Raw genomic sequence first — 20,349 nt, forward strand, 5'->3', positions numbered from 1 at the left:
CTGCGATTAACCAGTCGGTGGCATAGCTTCATAGGGGCACGGGAGGGGATGGTCAGGACCTCCCTCTTTTCTACAGAAACTTGTTACACAAAGTGGCAAAGGATCTGGTAGCAATGTTTCGACAGTACTTTTTGTGGGACAAGAGTATGATGAGAGCACATCGAATTGCATTCTGAATACAAAGAATGTCCTGATATCAAACACTTTTGAAATTCGTGATATAACCAGAGATACCAGTGGTCGATGACAAAATTTCCTTTTGTGTCTAATTTTGCACATAAAAATCTGAGCAAAATTTCCTGAAATCAGGAAATTTCCTGAAGTCTGGCATCTCTGATACCACGAATTTCTTGGATATCAGGACATTCCTCATACTAAGAATTCAGAATGCAATCTGATATACTGGTGCACTCTCGGCTCCCACAAAAAATACAGTGCAATCGTTAGTATCCAATTCACCATGCCAACACACCGTGATGCGAAGAATATAATTGGCACACATTTTGTGTTACGAGGTTCTGTTCACCAATTGATACTTCTTGGATTAATCACCTGTGATAATTGGGGCATTCCTACCTTGCAAGATACCATTCTCGTATTTGGACTTGCCAGCCGGTTCTTACAGCCCAAACACGATCAATATCAAAGACCCCAGGACAGTAGACGCGAGTAGTGCACAATAGATTTTGTATACACTTCACAGGGATGCAAGTGGCCTGAAGTAGGAAAAAAACCCAGGAAAACTTGCATCCCCGACTTCAGCATCCAAGGTCCCAATATTGATGGTGTATGGGCCCCGATTCCGAGTGATATCTTCCATGCGAGAGTGCTTCCTTGCATTACATCTAGACTTAATACGGACCCCCCTTCCATTTCCTTACTTCCAAGATACCATTCTCATATTCAAGTTCGATTACCAGTCGGTTTTCTATACACTGAACTTATTTAGTTCAGACTTGAAAACAAGACTTGGGTAATTCCGCCAGATGAAAATGATTCCTTGTGCTACAAATAAGTAGGACTCGTACAAACTTCAACTTCACACAATCTTTTAACATTTTAAGTATTTTATTTTTTTGTTCAAAATTTTATCACAAGGCATCATTTTCCTTTCAGTTTAGTGTAATTTTTTTTTCTTTGTTGTATTTTCAGTTTGTTACATACATTTTCATTTTTTTTCTCACTTTGTAGTGTTTTTCAAAATATTTTTTTTCCAGTTTTCTTTTTCGAATCAGTTAAGTACTTTCACCGATACCAGATAGCTGAAAATTGAAAGGTAAAAACCTGAAAAACCCTTCGTGGGGATAAAAGCAGGAAAACCTTTCAACGGCAGCGTGTATCGGTTCAAGTTTACAAAGAATTTTTAAGTCGGTACAAGAATAAATTAATTAAATTAATCTTGGTTCACTAACTACGCGTTTACAATCCCTACATGTTATTGATCTTAAGTTTAAACCCTACGTAATTTTCTTGATTAACTAAGAAAATATGTGTGCTCTTGAATGAATTCCAAAATTTTTTGATATTGATTGAATATAAAACATTTTTGCTCAATTAAATATTTTGCTCGTCTGCATAACAAAATCTTTCAGCTCTTGAGATAATTTTGCTCTATGGAAAACTTGTTTTTGATTTAATTGATACAAAGTATTTTCACTCTTGATCGAACAAAACTTTGACTCTTGTTATATTTTTGAATTTGAACATGTTTTGAACTGCTATTTTGCAGTAAATATTACTCATACATGTTACTAGATCCCTATACAATGTCATTACTAAATACGGTAGATCAAAATAATTTCCCTATACAAAATCGCAAGTCATAATTAATACCAAATATCACAGAAGTGATAATTACAATCATGTAAAAGACTAATCCATTTCACGAAAAATATACATGTAATTTTTGACATTTAAACTTAATTTGCTTGTATCAATTGAATTCCTTCAAAATAAATCTTATTAAGTAAGTAAATACACATGTACTAAATGAATTACTAGTTAGTTCATCTTTGACCACAATTCACTAAAAACTATTGCTCTTGAAAACTTGGTTTGTTCTTGATTGACTAAGAAAATATTTGTGCTCTTGATTGAATTCAAGTATTTTTGATCTTGATCGAATATAAAACATTTTTGCCCAATTAAACATTTTGGCCTTTGAATAACAAAGTATTTTTGCTCGTCTGCATAACAAAATCTTACAGCTCTTGAAAAACTTGTTTTTGATTTAATTTATACTTTCACTCTTGATCGAACAACAAAGTAATTTTGCTCTAGATGGAAAAACTTGTTTTTGATTCAATTTATACAAACTACTTTCACTCTTGATCGAACAACAAAATATTTTGAATTTGAACTGGCTAATTTGCAGTAATATTACTCATACATGATGTTACTAAATAGTTACTAGATCCCTATACAATATTGCAAGTCATAATTAATACTAAATATCACAGAAGTAAAAGACTAATCCATTTCATCAAAATATACAATGTTATTTTTTGACATTTAAACAATTTGCTTGTATCAATTCCTTCAAAATTAATCCTATTCGTAAGTAAATACATGTGTACTAAATGAATTACTAATAAATTACTTCATCTTTGAACACAATTCACTAAAAAACTATTGCTCTTGAAAACTTGTTTTGTTCTGATTGAATTCAAATATTTTTGATCTTGATTGAATACAAAACATTTTTGCTCAATTAAACATTTTGGCCTTTGAATAACAAAGTACTTTTGCTCGTCTGCATAACAAAATCTTACAGCTCTTGAAAAACTTGTTTTTGATTTAATTTATACTTTCACTCTTGATCGAACAACAAAGTAATTTGATAACAATCTTTCAGCTCTTGATAATTTTGCTCTATGAAAAAACTTGTTTTTGATTCAATTTATACAAACTACTTTCACTCTTGATCGAACAACATAATATTTTGAATTTGAACTTGCTATTTTGCAGTAATATTACTCATACATGAGGTTGCTAAATAGTTACTAGATCCCTATACAATGTCATTACTGAATAGATCAAAATGATTTCCCTATACAATATATTGCAAGTCATAATTAATACCAAATATCACAATTGAAGTGTTAATTACAATCATGTAAGACTAATCTACTTCACATAATCTTTTCTTCATTAAAATATACAATGATTTTTTGACATTTAAGACTATGTACTGTTCATAATTTGCTTGTATCAATTCTTTCAAAACTATTAACCTGATAAATAAATATTGTGCGCAATTCACTTCGATACAAAAGATAGAAAAAATTTACAATTGCTAACATTTTGTAATTATAATCTGCAAATTCATTACTGCAAAAAATACACAGAAAATATTTTCTATGAAAAATCACACCTTATTTTTTTTTAAACTGGCCTCCACACCTCCCCTTATAGCCAGCCGTTCCACCCACAATATTTGTTGTCACTACTAACAAAACTAAGTTCAATTATTACTTTAAATCTGATTATTAAGCACATAAATCATCATTTTCCTGCAAACTTGTTACTGAAAATTACATAAATTTTGGTTCTATTAATCTGATAAAACACGCAATTAACTTTCCACTTTTTTTGTTTAACATATTTTCAATTGAAGTTAAATTACTTTGAATCTGATATTACTTGTAAGCACACAAATCATTTTTTGTGAAAAATTTCTACAAATTTGCAATTCAAGTCCATTACATTTTGATTTTCACAATCCGCTTTTGTTACTGAATATTACATTTGGTTCCAAAAGACCTACAATGTCCATTTTGGTATGTTGCAATTTGCTTTCGTTGTGAATAACATTATGTACCAATTAATACAGCCAACAACCAGTGTGCGTAACATTCACTGATAAACGTTTTTTGACAATTGTTTACTTTTCAACTTTGTATACATTTCAAAAATACTGAAACAATTTGTTCCAAAATATACCGGTACTCAATTTATGTTACTCATAATCCAGAGTGTGAAACTGGTTTCTATACATTTTCCTTCTACACCTGTAAACGATTTGGAACGTCTACATTAAAATTCTTGTCACCTTGATTACATTAGAAAATAGCAAACATTGACTTTCTACATGTTTCAAACTACTCTTGGTACGAAATATCAGAAACAATTGACAGAAAAAGAATCTAAAATTGATTTGACAAATTTGGTCAGTATTGGTTTCTTTTACCAACCATTTTTCAGTCATTTTGGTTGACCTAATAAAAAATTAATGCTGTTAAAATAAACCTGCATCGAAACATGTATAAAATCAAATATTTTACTAAAAAGTATCCCTGAGAAGTTAGAATACAATCACATTTGTAGAAGTATTTCCTTCATTTTTATCATGACATACAAAATAACAATTCTAACTGTAAATAATTACCTTTCCTAAAAATAGAAACAATTTTCAACCTACAGAAGCAATTTTAGTACTATCTGCAATCCAAAATATTTTTAACACATTAATGTTTTTTAAACCAACCATTTAATTTTTTAATTATTTTTCCAAATAAAATCATTTGAAAAAATGTTGTTAACAAAATAATTTTCAACCTATTGGTTTTTCTAATCTATTACAATCACTTGTTACATTTGGTGATCAATTTGTGCAAGTTTTAAAAAAGTTCTGAAGTTTTAATAACCAAATTTTTTCAAACATATGATACTTGAACAAATACCAGAATTTGATCATACTGAAGATTTTTAGCCCCTTTTGCGGACACATAACCAACCATTCAATTTTCTAGTTATTTTGATTTTTCCCATTTGAATAAAATGTCATTAACAACATAACTTGCCTTGAAGCATGTTTAAAATCAAATATTTCAAAGAGTATTCCCTGAGAAGTTCAAATACACCTTTGTACAAATCATGTATTTCCATATTAATAACTAGTAGTTTCAACTTTGCATCAGATAACGAAACACATATATAAGAAATGTATTACGTGAATTTGTAGTTTTCATATCATGACATAACACAAAAATAAAAATTATTACTGTGACGATAAATTTTCAACCTATTGTATTTCTAATCACTTGTTACATTTGGTGATCAATAATTTTCTGAAGTTCAAATTTTTTTTCAAAATAACAAAAATTTTCCAAACATAATACTGGAACAAACTTCAACAAAGACATCACTTTCAATACAAATTTATACCAGAATTTGCACTTGGAGCATTTTTTTTTTAAAGCTGGCCTCCACATCTCCCCTTCTAGCCAGCCGATCCACCCACAATTTGTTTTTATTTTTCTCTTTTAAGTTTTTGGACAATTGGATTTTCATTTCAATTTTAGTTTTGATTTCAAACGTCAATACCAAAACAAGCAAACTAGAGTTATTATCATAACTTTGTCTGACAATCTAAAGCATTTTGCACTTTTCATTCCAAACAAATCCCTCAATTTCATAAATTATAAAAGGCAAATCTAAATAAACTGATAAGTGGCCAAAACATTTCAGCAAATAATTAAGTTTTTTAACAAAACATTGAGAAAAATACAAGCCTAGTTGGCTATTAATTTCAGCTAACATCAACAAACATTTCAGTATTTGCAACATTGAGAAAAACATCAAAATTTTTCTGTAAGATGAACATAATTATGCCTACAGCATTATTGCACCTCACAAGTTTGAATTTTTGGAAATAAGCCATTGGACTGTTCACATTAATCTGAACATGCCTGAAAGCAATAACAAAATTGTAAAATTGTGCAATTTTTTGAAACAATAGTTCATGATTTTTAATGTTTTTCAGCACTGTCACAATTTGCTCATTTTTCAAGTTTGACAATTTTTTTAGTTTAATACTTTTCCTTTTGTCAGCATGAATTTTGCATTTGCAATTGGCGAAAATCCTAAAATCAGTTTCTAAACAGTTTTCTCAATAAAAATAGCCAATTACTATCATATTTAAAAAATGTAGTCTACCTAGAAAATATACCAGCTTTCATTATAGCCTACACAAAATATGCATTGAATGAATGCCTGAACACATTGTTGAAAGAAATGAGCAACCAATTGAAACGCCCTCAGCCCTACGCATTTCGAGTCTTGGGAAGTGGGCAATTTCAAAACGTACTGAAAAAGTAACTTTAAAGTTGCATCATTACTGCTAATGATATCAGGCAATAAATCATTTTAATTCATCAAGTACATATTTCCTGAATGGCATCAGGAAAGCGAGCCCTTAAGCTAACCTTTTACACACACACACAAAAAAATTGCAATTTTCCTGAATTTGTGGACAGGAGTAACAATTCTAGAAAAAAACATTTTATGTCCTGAATGGCGCCAGGACTTTGGTTAACACGAGCTCGGAACAAAAAAAAAAAGACGATGATATACACTTGCAGATACAGACATTGCAAACCATTCAGTAGAGGTCTTGAGTAAATTATTTAATTTTTTTGTTTGCTAACATACATGTGCACATTTTTCAATTATGAAAATGTGACATTGTAAAATTTTGCTCCACAGAATTAGCAATGCACTAAAATGCAAGAATGCTTTGAAGTTTTCAATACAATTTCATGATTACTCAAAAGTTATTTCCATTGTTTGAAAAGAACCTCTACTGAAGAGTTGTACAAATCCAAAAATACAATCCCATGAACATACATCCAATGGACACCAATGCTGCCGCCGATCCCCCAGTAAGCGACTGGTATCTCTGCAACCCCCAGAAAACGCTTGGTATGGCAGCTTCCTTGGAATGAAACGCTAACATCACCTCCTCAAGACACGCCCGTTTCCTAACCCAGCGATGTTCCCTGCTAATCATCCCTATGACTTGATCTTCAACGCTTGGTTACTCCCTACGTTTCCCCTTGGACTTGATCTTCAACCATCTTCATTAGGACCCACACAGCCTTCCCTTCACATGACGCCGCTTGCGATGCTCATAACGCCTACACACACATCTGAATCCCTCTGCCCATCTTCTTCCTAAGGACCCCATACCACGTCACCCGCGATGCTCACGGTAGCCTACACACGCCTTCACCATGACCCCACACAGGACACGCCGATCACATACTTCAGGATTGGTTCCCCACAGTTGACCCACTCGGGACTTGCCGATCACACTACTTGGGTAAAGGACTGGTTCTTGTACCGTTGACCTAGTTGGGACACGCTGATCACACACCATAGGACTCAAAGGACTGGTTTTCTTGAACCGTTGACACACATGGGACACGCCGATCACACACCACAGGGCTCTCTACAGGACTGGTTTTCCGGGGGTTGTTGGTCATGGTGGTTGCCCATTTCCCTTTCTTGATAACTTGATCTATAGGCTTGGGTTGACACCTAGTTTGGTTTTGAATCTAGACACCATAGAGAACTTGCACCACTCAGCACACCATTTCTTTACACCACACATAGACAGAAGCTACTTTTTTGGTCTTAGTTGGGTAGTACAGAAGCTAGTTGGGTAGTGTTATGGCCTGCTAAATCTGTAGTCAAAGACTTGAAAAACAAAAAAAAACCCACCCATTTTCCCCAAAGCAAAGAACACTCAAAAACAAAAGATGCAATTTCATGTTAACATTGCCTACCATGTACTCGAAACGGTACTGGTCGCGTCAACTTCGGGCACCACAAAGTCTTTCCAACCGCTAGGAACTTTCGAGTTAACCACACTGCGAAATAGAAAAGTAAAAACCACCCCTACAGAACCCAACACATGCCTACAAATTTGGTTATGTTTAAATTTGTAAAATGCAAATTCTGAAACTGTTGGATCACCTGAAAACATGGGTGTCTGCAGTTCGCGAGTCTGTTATCACTGCCAAGTCAAGTTGCACTCCAAGCACAGGTCCTTTTGCCTGAAAAAACAAGTGAAAGTAAGAACCCCACCCAAAAATCCCAAACATTTCTGCACAAAGTATTACCTAATTTTTTTAATTCAGAAGTTTCTCTTTCTTCGCAAGAAAATTAGTTCTACGAGCACTGAGGTTTTTATAAATTTATTTCTGTAGTTTCCTTTTTCTGAAATCCATATAAAGGCGGGTCACCTGAATGGAACGGACATCTTCTACCTTGGGACTCGGTCAGAAGTTCTTGCCATGAGTTAAGTCTTGGGAAGTAACCTGAAAATACAACTAAGGAAAGGGGAAAACAAGAACATCCAAAATGCAATTGCACATAACTGGTTATTAAAACAAACACGAATGTCAATTTTTACCAGTGCACCTTGCTTTCCTTGAAAAACACGACCAAGTCACCACTCTGCGCTTTGGACAGATTCCAAGTTTCTTGCAGACTCCTAAAGAATTTCAAAAACTATGGAGAAAAGAAGAACACCCACCCTGTGATGATCACAACCCTCCCGATTAATTTCCAAACTTCTTATTTCCATTTTTATAATTTTTAAGTTCGCATTTTGTCTTCCGTGTCGTCGATTTCAACAAGTAAATTTCTTTGGTAGTTTCCCATTTTCTGCAAATCATTTTGTAAAGTTTGTCAATTTATCATCACGATCAGTTTTTTTTAATTTTACTTTTTCGTCAATTTCTGTAAATTATCCATATAGATAGGGTCACCTGAATGAAGTGAACGACCATCTCCTACCCTGGGACTTGTCAGAAAGTTCTTGTCACGAGTTAAGTCTTTGGAAGTAACCTGAAAATATAACTAGGAAAAGGGGAAAACAAGAACATCCCAAAATGCAACATCACACAACTGGTTATTGAACAAACACACGAATGTCAATTTTTACCAGTGCATCTTGCTTGCCTTGAAAAATAAGTCAGGACATCACTCTGCGCTTTAGACGGTTTCCAAGTTTCCAGTTGATTCCTAAAGAATTTAAGAAATATGGAAAAAAGAAAAACACCCACCCGGTGATCACAACCCTCCCCGTCAATTTCCAAACTTACTTCAAGCCCAGTTTCCATTTATTATCGATTAAAAAAATCCACGTCAACAATTTCATGAACTATCAAAAATATCACTGTACCTTGAATTCAGCTTTTAAGTCGTGATTATCTTCCGGAATTTTTCAAAACATAATCCTTGTCAACATCAAGTTTACAAACAGAATTTAACTAAGTGCTTTAATCGCAATCAAGACTAGCTATCAAAGAAATAAAATACTCAAATACCATACTCTTGTTGCTACTTGTCGCATACTCAAGCTTGCGGCTTTTTGAGGTACCACGATCCACTCTTGGTCACTTTTGCATCACTTTCTAATTTCAGGAAAAGAAAAAAGATATGCATTGCCTCCCCTCACTAACCCCACACTAAATCATGTGCACATTTCAATAGATGTCTTGAAGCCATTCATTGTTCAAGCTACACCACTTTTCAGACTAGTATAATCGGTCATTCACAAACATCAATTTTCACAGATCCGTTACAGTTAACACGCATGTCATTTTTTACCAGTGCACTGCATATCGCTCGCCTCGAAAACACGGCCAGGTCATCTCTGCGTTTTGGTCCAACTTACTTTGCTTTTTCTTTTAAGTCATGCTTCCACTAATCGGTAATTTCAAAGCTCACATTTTGTTTAGTTTACCACGCCACGGACATCGATCGATACTATTAAAGCTCGCATTTCGTACAGTACGTCAAAGCTCACATTTCATACAGTTTACGTCATGGACTTGATCATTAACTATCAAATATCACACAGTACCTTGAATTCGGCTTTTTCCATAGTATTTGACGACTGAAAATATCAGCAGTTTGGCACAATACCCTTGCTCACAACCAATTTTACTTACAGAATAAGACTAGCTATCAAAGAATAAAATACTCAAATACCATACTTGTTGCTACATGTAGCATGTTCACATACTCAAGCTTGCGGCTTTTGAGGTACCACGATCCACTCTTTGGTCTCTTTTGCATCCCTTGCTATGAAACTTTGGAAAAGAAAAAAGATATGCGTTGCCTCCCCTCATTTCCCCACACAATCACCATTTACTTTTTATCACAAGTTTACTCTGCCATTCTTCGTGTCTTGCAGCCATTCTTTGTTCTAACTACGGTATATCACTTTTCAGACAATCCGTCTTTCACTTTAACACCATAATTCGTAGATCTTAATTTCGTCATAATTTTTATGTCATCAGTCGAACAACCAGTCACAAAGCACAACTACGCTCGAGTGTAAAATATCAACACAAATGTTCAAACATGCACACTTTCCTGTGTTGTCGCATACTCTTGAAGGGACATGCTCAGGTCCTTGCATTCATTTTCAAGTAGACATGATCACTAAGCTATGAAACACCAGTCACTGCCATACCTGTGAAAAACAAAAACTCGCAAAAACTAACGCCCACCCCTCGGTCCAGCATCCACCCTTATATTTTCAAATTCATCACAAGTTCACGAAATCTCATTAAAAAACATCAAGTTCACAAAATCCTTTTAAAGCAAAATCACACCCCGTTGTTACACAACTCTTTTAAAAGCACGCGAACACAAAAACACCTAACATGGGCAAACAAACAAGTGCGCAATAATATGGATAAGCAGTCATGCTCCCAAAGGGCTAAATATGGGTGTAATTGCTATTGAGAAAGGAATTTGATGTTTTTGATGTTAGGAATAGTTTAGGATAAATGGAAGTAACAAACAGATGCATACATGAAGTTTTGGCAAAAGTTACGCAAAATAAAGTGCTATAATAATCGTTTGGTTATAAATGTATATAAAAAAAGCGCTACAGCAACCTACATGTAATACTTCTACTAACACAAGTGCATCAAGTAACGATTGAAAATGCTTGCCAAGTTGCCAAAAGGTGTTAAGTCAAATGAAGGTACACAGTGCGTGGGTAATAATGGTCCCGTAGGTTAAAAAAGCTCACAAGTTTGTGTCAGTTTTCAAGTCTGAAGCTCGTGCATTCCGGTGGAGACAAAAAGTAGGATGAAGCGCAATGGATAACATGTTCTATTAGGCAGTACTATCACCTGTATTGAATAGTAAAAAGCTATGGAAACGAAGGTGGAAAGAAAAAAACTGTCCAAAAGGGCCACAACATACATGCTAAAATGGACACAAGTTTGTTATAACACAAAAAAAGCCAGAAGTGATTATTATGTCATAGATAACAGAAATAAATGACAAATTACTAGAATGTTATAATCAAAAGTGCTATGCCACATACCAGAAAAGGCCGTCAAAATACCGCATGAATCACGAAAACCTGCAACATAATGCTAAGCAGACCAAAAAATGGTTTTTCCCCCAACCCGTATCATCCTTAAGAATTTTACATTGCATATTTGCATTTAAAAGCTATTCATCTTTGAAGTGCTGCCATCTCAATTTTATTCCAAGTTTTTGTATAATTTACAGAGTTTTCAAGTTAAACATTTCCAAAGTAGGGCTTACAAGATTACAGCACGAATGATGAGCAAACTGCGAAACCGATTCTTGAAAGGCTTGCATTGAACGTGTACCTAAGATTTGGATAAAAAGACAAACTGGAGAAAAAGACAAAAAGAAAAACGGCTGCAGCTGATGCACCGTAGCTTGACCGTGATCTGTGACGCTTGGTATGATTGAGAAGCACTCTGAATGGGTTAGTTTCGATTGATGGATTGGGTTGTATGGTTAGGTCTCCGCTTGATGGGCTTGGATTTTGTTTTTGATGCGGACGATTTGCTGCTTGCAGTTATATTTACTGGTCACCTGAGCTGAAAAGATGAACTTGTACAGAACAAAAATGTGAAGCTGCCCCCTCCCAAACCCCAATTTACAAAATTCTTTTCCTTCAACTTATTGAAAACATCCAACTTTTGTTGGTTTATTGATTATCCACTTTTTAAAATTTGCATAACTCCAAAAACAAAGTCAGAATCTGACAATTTAAAAGGCAGTTTGTTTTACCTAGATCTTGTACTTGCATGGTAAATTTCTTGACACTTCAGCTCCTTGCAAATTTAGAACCTATTTAGACAAAAGGGAGGAAAAACAAAGAAAAGACGCGAAGCAAAATCCGAAGGGGCCCCGATGAGAGGGTAAACCGAATGAGATGTAGATTCTTAGTGTTGCATGATTTGCTTGAAGTACTAGTATGATCCCATGGATTCCGATGTGGGGAAGACTGGCTAGATATTTGGTCTGGGATGTGTCACATTTTCAGGTCGATTTGTGGCTGCAAGAAAAAAACTTTGGAATGTTATGAATCCCACCCACCCTCGATTCGAATCGTTGAAGGTCATCACAGTTTCACATTTCTGGCATGTCAAATTTTTAAGGTCATTTCTTTCAGAATTGTCAATCTCATCCACGTTTAGAACCGTTTCCAGTTTGGTATGAAAAGTTCAAAGCTACAAAATTTGCAAAAACTTTGCTTCAACAGCACAAAATTACCTTCCTACTGATCACAAGTTCTTGGTCGAGGACACGCATAGGATAGTCGGGTGTCTTGTTCTTTTAATGCTATCTGTAGATTACACAAAGTAGGAATACAAAGCATTCTTTGCCCTTTACAGGGATTAATCCACAACACTGGATTACCTCTTCGAAACCGATTGCCCTTAAAGCCCCATGAACCACTTGGTTAAATCTTGAGACTTGGAAAAGTATGCGAATCGGGCTGTATTTTCATCCACTGGGATTCCAGAGTTTGCTAGGGACCGAAGTTCATCACGTAAATCATGAGACGCTTGCTATAATCTGTAATAAATAACTTGGGTAGAGAAAAAGTTAAGCCCACCCCCCAATTTTTGTACAGCAAAATTTTTGTAATCAAGAAAAAGTTACCTCAACTGTTACCAACGATCGATTGTTCCGGTCCTAGAATAGATGTGAAAATACACAAAACACGCGGAAAACAAAAAGGGTTAAACCACGCAACATGAAGACAAATGGTTACCTGATGTGTTACATAAGCTGATGAAGACAAAATCCTGACTGAAAGCAGCGTGACGATGCAGTGGGTATGAAAGAAACTTGCAATTGAGGCTTGCGGTTATTGGCGAGTGCGAAGTGGGGGGTTAAGAGAGTCCACAGGTAGATCTGCAAAAATTAACTGAAGCAAAACATGTTGCACCAAAACCCTCCCCGCTATGAACGATGGTCGTTTTTGACAGAGCGTTTACCTTTACTTAACATAGTCCCAAGTTGAGCTTTTAGTTGCGGTGTTGCTACATGTGTTATTTCACTAAATGAAACAAGTCCAGTCAAATCACCTTTTTTTCATTTGAAACAATTTTCCAGTCCATAAATCTTGCATTTTTTTTTCACATTCCAATTCCAATGAATCTTCAGTTGATTGGTTATGTAATTGGTCCAAAAAAATAATGGAATGTACTGAACATCTGGCAATCCTTTAATTCCAACAAATCTTCATTTCATTGTCCAAAATAATGCAATGTTCTGACAATCCTGGTCTTGTTTAATCTTTTAGAATGAAGCTGTATAAAATCTTCAATGCATACTTGAAAAAAGTTCTTGTGAAAGAAATATCTGCCAGCAGTGGAAGTTTACTTAACGTTCAAGTCGAGGTTATCCTAGATGGTTATGATGAAATAGTAGGCTACACAGATTATCTGCCAAATGCTTGTCCTAGATGTTAGAACCCTAGACGTGAGGAATTAAGCCAAACTTTCTTGAGCACACCGGAGACTATGGCTCCTTTCACCACTTGGGCTGGTTTTGAGTACCTTTTGCACGATTTGGGCTGGTTTATAGCACCATTTACATGATTTGGGCTGGTTTTAAAGAACCTGACCAGTGTCTTGTTAATGCCTGGAATAAAACTTGGTGAAAGTGGAAAAACAAAAAAAAAAGCATGTTGCACAAAAATATTCCCTACTGAGGGAGACAATTTGCAAAACACAAAATTTTTCATTCCAAAAATAATTCAAAAACTGATTTTCTTGCCTTTGAACCTTTGTATCCAGGCGACTCCAAAAGTGGGTTTGTCTTTAAGCACATTAGCTGTTAACCTGTATGCATACTCAAAAAGCAGGAGAGGGAAAAAACACCAAAAGACAACAATCGAGAACACAAAATTGATGCATCAATATTCAAATTTTTCTCTTTCCGTTACCTGGAACTTTTTCAAACTTCCTAGGGCGTTCGGAGTGGGCGATATGGTTATTTTGGTTGTTTTTCATCTGAACCTGCTGTGCAAAGACAATGCAAAGAAAAATAGAGATGGAGGGAAAAAAATCCTGTCCATGCGATTGACCACTTCGGTTAAGAAACTTCCACCTAGTCCACAGAGTAGGAACACCACACCACATTTTCCCAACTTTCCAGGGTTTGGTTATGTCGATTGGTTTAAAGGGGGCGAGTAGTGAGCAGGCAGGACAAACTAGTACTACACTGTAGCTTCAAGTTGCACTTGCAAACTTCTGCACTATCAAAGAGACGAGAAGAACATACACAAACACACATCTCTCATGGTGATGGTTAGCACACATGCACCCATACTCATTTTCCCATGGTCACCCATTCCAATTTGCCAAGTTCGTAAAGAAAAAGTCAGTCACACAAGTTGCCAAATAAACTGAAGCACACAAAGATCTCAAAGCTGTATGATATCACGGATTGTTCACCGCTAATACAATCATCCTTTACTTCTTATTTCAATCATCATTCATTTCATTTCACAGTTTCAATGTCCTTGCATTTACACTAAGTTACAATGATATGGTAGAGGCTATGACACACAATGGCTAACACGTCCGAGCTAAATAAGCCACGTATGAAGTTGTAAGTTCTGATAAAAATGGGTTTTTTTTTACCCTCCGTAATCCTTATCTCTCAAAAACTTTCACTTCTGTTAGATTGGTAGATTTCTAGACTCCCTGATCATGGTTTTGTGAAGAAAATTTGGAGCTGACCCAAACCAAACATTTTTCTGAAGTGGTTACTGCTATGTTGAACATTTACCCTCCTTTTTCATAACTTTAACTTCCTCTTTAGACTGGTACTATTGGTAGATTTCTATTGACTGCCTGATATCTTGAAATGGAGAAGCTAAACTGAATCACTGCTTGCATCTTTAACATCTGGGTTGTGGCCTAGGGGCCTGCATTGGCTACCCTACCTTCACGGATACCTTGAAGGGACAAAAGAAAATGTTGGCATTAGGGGAAAAAATATACAAAAATACAATAAAGTCATAAATAAAAATAAAAAAGTCCCAACACAAAATGTAAAAAAAATAAAAAACTCAAAATGCAATTACGATTCTGGCCATGAAAAAAAGTTTATGTCACTGTAGTATGAGCCCATATTATATCTCTAAACATTGAGAAAATAAGAAAAGCCTAACACACACAATTTTGCAAATAATCGGCTATACTTAAATAACATATTTTGCACCGAAAATAGCGGGTATCGCAGATACACATGCCAATGACATTGGTTGTTTTTCAAAATAAATAAACATGACTGAGCAAATCGGGTCTACATGTATGGTTACGCAGTTAAGTGAACTTGACCCCTTTTAATTGTATAAATTTACTTCGCAATGAAAAAATGGCATACCATTTATACAAAACGTGTACTTAATCATCATGAACACGCACTGGAAGTCTTTTTCAAAAGTTAAGAAAAAAAGCAGTTCAATTACCATTGTCATCTCATAAAAATAAGTTGTCAAAAAAACTAAGGAAAGCCCTTATGTCCCTTTCCCTTCTTCCAAGTAATGGAATTTGGAAAATTGAATTTTCTGTGATGTGATACAGACTGGTACCTTCACTTATTAAGTATGTGCATACTGCAAGCTTTTGTAATTGAATATATGAATACAAAAACCACCTAAGTCCATACTTAAACCAAATTGAGTTAAGCATGGGAAAGTGTTCCTTTACATAGGCCTCTCATATGTATGAAAGAACAACTCAAATTCATCCTCTGTGTCTATTGAGCATGTGAAAAATAGCATGTATGAAAGAATCACCCAATTCCATGATTTGAGTCTTGTAACACATTGATTAAAATCCAGTATGTATAAAAGTCCACTTGTAACACATTCATTGCTAGAGAGTGACTTTTGAAAAAAAATGGGTTTAATAAAGGAAAGTGTGTGGTTTATATTACATGGCAGAATGCTTATCAACATTATACATACCTGTGCGCTTTATTTTGTATTATCTTACTAGTGGTAATCTCATTCTAACATTGTTGTCTTTGTATATGATTCAAACAACCACCTAAGTCCAAAATTTAAAATGAACCCCACGAAGTCCCTGAAATGCTAATCGTCATACCTAATACAGGTTAATCCACTCATTTGCACGTAAAACTTACCATATTGACCAGGTAAATCTAACTGAAGGAATTAAAATGATACACAGGTTTTTCTCTCAAAATCACTTCCCATGGACTTAGGTGGCTTTTGTATTCATGTATTCAATTGTTTGTTATTTTGTACATGTATGTTTGTTTATGCACGGCCCCAAGGAAGAACAACTTTTGTTGAATTGGGCTTTCCGTGTTGAAATAAAGTCTAATATATACGAAATTTTCAATGGAAAGTACTTCCGTAAAAAGTACAGTTGAGCTGAAATGAAAATTCACATCTACACAAAATCCAGTCATGACTGCAACAGGGGACAGGTGTTTTATAGTGACAACACAATGCTTTTTGATTCCCAAGGCCACATGGCTAAGGGATGCACCATTATTAAACATTAGGGGGAATCGGGGAGTTTTTGAAAAAAACCTTTGCCTACTTCACTACTTGTGAGTGATATGAAAAAAAAAATGATACTATAGAAAAATTATTTAATTTGTGTACATCGTGGAACATACTCTTTTGGCTGTGCGTAGTAAGCTGTTGTACGCAGATAACCTCACATGGACGCGTAGTCGTAGAGTAGTCAGTAGCGTGCCGTTGTACGCTCGGATCAAGGCTTATATTAACCAGGCACCCAGGCTTTTTTTACCCCATGGTTGCCAAGTTTTGGCTCCTGGTGTGTCCAATATTTTACACTACAAACTATAGGACCAGGAGCCATCTTTGGGACCAGAAGCTCATTTTAGCTCCTGGTTCAGGCATACTTAATATAAGGCCTGGCTCGGATTATAGTAGAAATAACAAATTCTCGATCATCATGATCATGAGAGGATGTAACCTTCTGCGTCAGCGTACTTTTCATAGAAAAACACGATTGCGCGACCTGCATGACCGAAGCTTGACCTTGCCTAGCAATGACCGTGGGATTGGGCAATTCCCAAAAGCTGTGTTTGCGCCAATCTGTGTAGTACGCTTGCGCTTGACGCAAACAACCGTGCGTTCCCAAGTTGGCTCTCATGATCGAGAATTTAATATTCTGACTATAGTAAGGAGACTGGGTAACGAGCGTAGTTGAATGTTCCACGATGTACACGAATTAAATACATGAATAATTTTTCTAGTATAACTTTACTTCAAGTTCAACACCAAATCCAAACTCATTTCATCTTTCACGCCCTGTGCCCCTGACAATTTTTTATTGACGATGTTCTATCTTAAATCCTGCTCACGTATCGCTATAGAAAACATAGCACAATGGAAATGAACATATCCTTATTAAAAAAAATTCATCGTTCTGAAGTCAATGCATAACCTAACCACATGACTGCAGGCGAGTTTTGACAATTCATGACGCATTTGACAATTCATGACGCATCATTAATTTAGCAGAGTTATGAGTTCGAACTTACGTGACGCTACACATGTAACACGTCCGTTTACAAACACACGTACCGGCCATAGTTCATATTTAAAAAACTAAATAATACGATATCATTTAATCAAATTACCTTCAAGTTTGAAAATGACTGCGTCGTCACCACTCTTGACTCGATGACTACCGCGGCTCGAGCAAGTTGCTATCAACTCATAAGAAAACAGCTCGGCGGTAAAAAAAATTGTAACAAAAGTTCATAAAATAATTTACTGCCTAATTTGCCACTATCATAAATATGTAAATTTTCATACATCGATTGAATGCTGTCGACAATTTCACCATACGACACGGATCCACAACAAAATTGGTTTCGACAAACTGGATCAAACCGGAATCACGACGCAACGCGACCCGAGAGCGCCCTACAAACAATGCCTATCTTTTTCACATTTTCACGTGCCTATCTAGTCAAAAATATTCATTTTGTTTTAAAGAAAACCTACTCACAAAATCCTAAGTTACGCCCTGATCAAATTCAGTCGAGTTGCCTGGCTCGAACAATCCATCCACGTCGTCTAAACTGCTCAACCCGCGCCATATTCGGTCAAACAAATAAAACGACGCCACAAAGTTGGCACGCAATATTTCACACGAAAATCTCATTTTATTACACCGTCATCCGCAAATATCGATGAACAAGACGTTGGTGATTATAAACTGGAGATTTGAACGCAACTTTGTAGAAAATATTTGGTTTAAATGGTTAAAGAAATTTCTAGATGGCAATGTTGTAGAGCCAAACAACGACGACACCTATCGTGGCAATAAAAAGACGCCTATCTGACGAAAAAAGTTCCGACGCCACTATTTATATGCTTTTAAACCGAATTACGGCGATAGCTTCTCGCAGATTAAAAGTAGTCCGGTGTTTCCGTCGCAAACAAAAAAGCAGAGCTGGGACTGCATGGAATTAAAGCCATGAATTTTGCTTTTGAGATCGTGATGATAATGCCCCAACTTTTTATTGGAGAACAATGGGTCAGGACAAGGTTAAAGTTGTTAAGGAAACCTAAATGTATATTAAGAGAAGCTCACATTTGATGAGCGGGATGATGAGTAATAAAACTATTTCCTCTCTGAATGAACCTTTCATGTTCAAGTGCTTGTCATATTTAACAGGAAATGAAGTTTTATTTATAGAGGAAAATAGGTTTTAATAGGGCCAACATACGATTTCAGTGACGTTTAAATTGTGTTATTCTTTACCAAATATTAATATTAGGGAGTATTAGTAATTTACACAACTGTGACATGTCAGGAAAGATTTCTGGTCAAACTACTGATGAACCGTTTTAACCACGGTTTTAACCGCTTGGCAAAAACACTTTTTGCCAGTTTTTGCCGGCAAAAATGGCAAAAACTAAAAAAGTGATTTGTAATTCAGTTTTTTCATCTCAAAACAAATTATTAAGTTACAAAAATCATTTCCTGAGTCTAACAAGGCCAGATTTTGTATTTTATAAGTAACATATTTTATTTTAAAGGCATATGTTTTCATTGCTCAAGTGCATTTAACCGAAATGTGGCATATATCAGATTTAAAACTTTTTCATTTTAAGGAATTGATGAGATAAAAATTATGTTGAATGATTCATTAAAAGTTGTGTGCTGCTGTTTATGAGCTTTCCGCATTAACTTTTAATATTTTTTGCGAGTTTTTGCCATTTTTGCCGGTTTAAACCAGGCAAAAACGGGCAAAAACAGGTTTTTGCCAGTTTATGCCACTGGCAACGGCAAAAACAAGTTTTTGCCGGCAAAAACCGAACCCTGCCGATGCAACTTTTAAAGCTGTAAATTACATTTGATAGGGCCTAAATGATCTTTTTTTTAATTAAATTTTTTATTTCCTTTTTTTTGTTTATTTACTTATTTATTTTGTTTCAAAAAGAAAAAAAAAAAAGTCTAGGGTCGGGCTTAATTTTAGGTAGGTCGGAAAAGTAGGCCTGACTCTAGACTCTTTTTTTTTTTTTGGTAAAAAAAAAAAAAAAAAAAAAATAATAATAAATAAAAAAAAAAAAATAATTAAACAATTAAAAAAAAAATATAAAAAAAAATAAAAAAATAAAAAATAAAAAGAAATAAATAAATAAACTTTGCATTAACCTCGGGTAACTTTGCGCAGTTTTATTTCACTTAATGAAAAGTTTTGGGCAACTTTGCAAAAATGTTTAGGCAACTTATTGCGCAACTTCAGAATGTTTAGGCAACTTAATGAAACTTTGTGTACATTTTATTTTGGTAAACTTCGGTAAATTAGTATCTTTTGGGCGATTTCCCCTGTGACATAAATATAATATAACACACCGGGCTAAACACGTTTATAAGGGACCGTTCACAAACACTTGTAAGGGGGGCTGATGCAAAAGGGGGGGGGGACTGAAAATTTTTGACCCTCCTAAGGGGGGGGGGCCTTAAAAAATGACCACAAGTTGACCCATAATTTTCATGTCAAAAAGGGGTGGCCTGAAATTTTTGAGGTCTGTAAAGGGGGCCCCAAAAAATTTTCGCGATGAAGTTTTTTGCATCAGGCCCCCCTTACAAGTGTTTTGAACGGTCCCTAAAACACATTCATCGCAATATTTTGTGTTTGTGTGTTTTCTTTTTCTTCCATCTTGGCCTGTACCACCGGGCTGTAACAAGACAAAGTTCACTGAACTTGGCTCTGAAAACAACACTTGAA

At 35.3% G+C, this 20,349-nt stretch overlaps 1 long non-coding RNA gene across 1 annotated transcript; it reads right to left on the reverse strand.

The window, feature by feature from the left end:
• Positions 1-1,049: 1,049 nt before the first annotated feature.
• Positions 1,050-18,650, reverse strand: LOC140145836 (uncharacterized). Its single transcript, XR_011858139.1, has 2 exons — positions 17,743-18,650; positions 1,050-15,049 (listed from the first exon to the last, which is right to left on the reverse strand). It is a non-coding gene; the product is annotated as an uncharacterized lncRNA (long non-coding RNA).
• Between the last annotated feature and the right edge of the window lie 1,699 nt (positions 18,651-20,349).

Source organism: Amphiura filiformis, chromosome 2, assembly GCF_039555335.1.
Source record: "Amphiura filiformis chromosome 2, Afil_fr2py, whole genome shotgun sequence".
In the NCBI taxonomy this organism is placed as follows: domain Eukaryota; kingdom Metazoa; phylum Echinodermata; class Ophiuroidea; order Amphilepidida; family Amphiuridae; genus Amphiura; species Amphiura filiformis.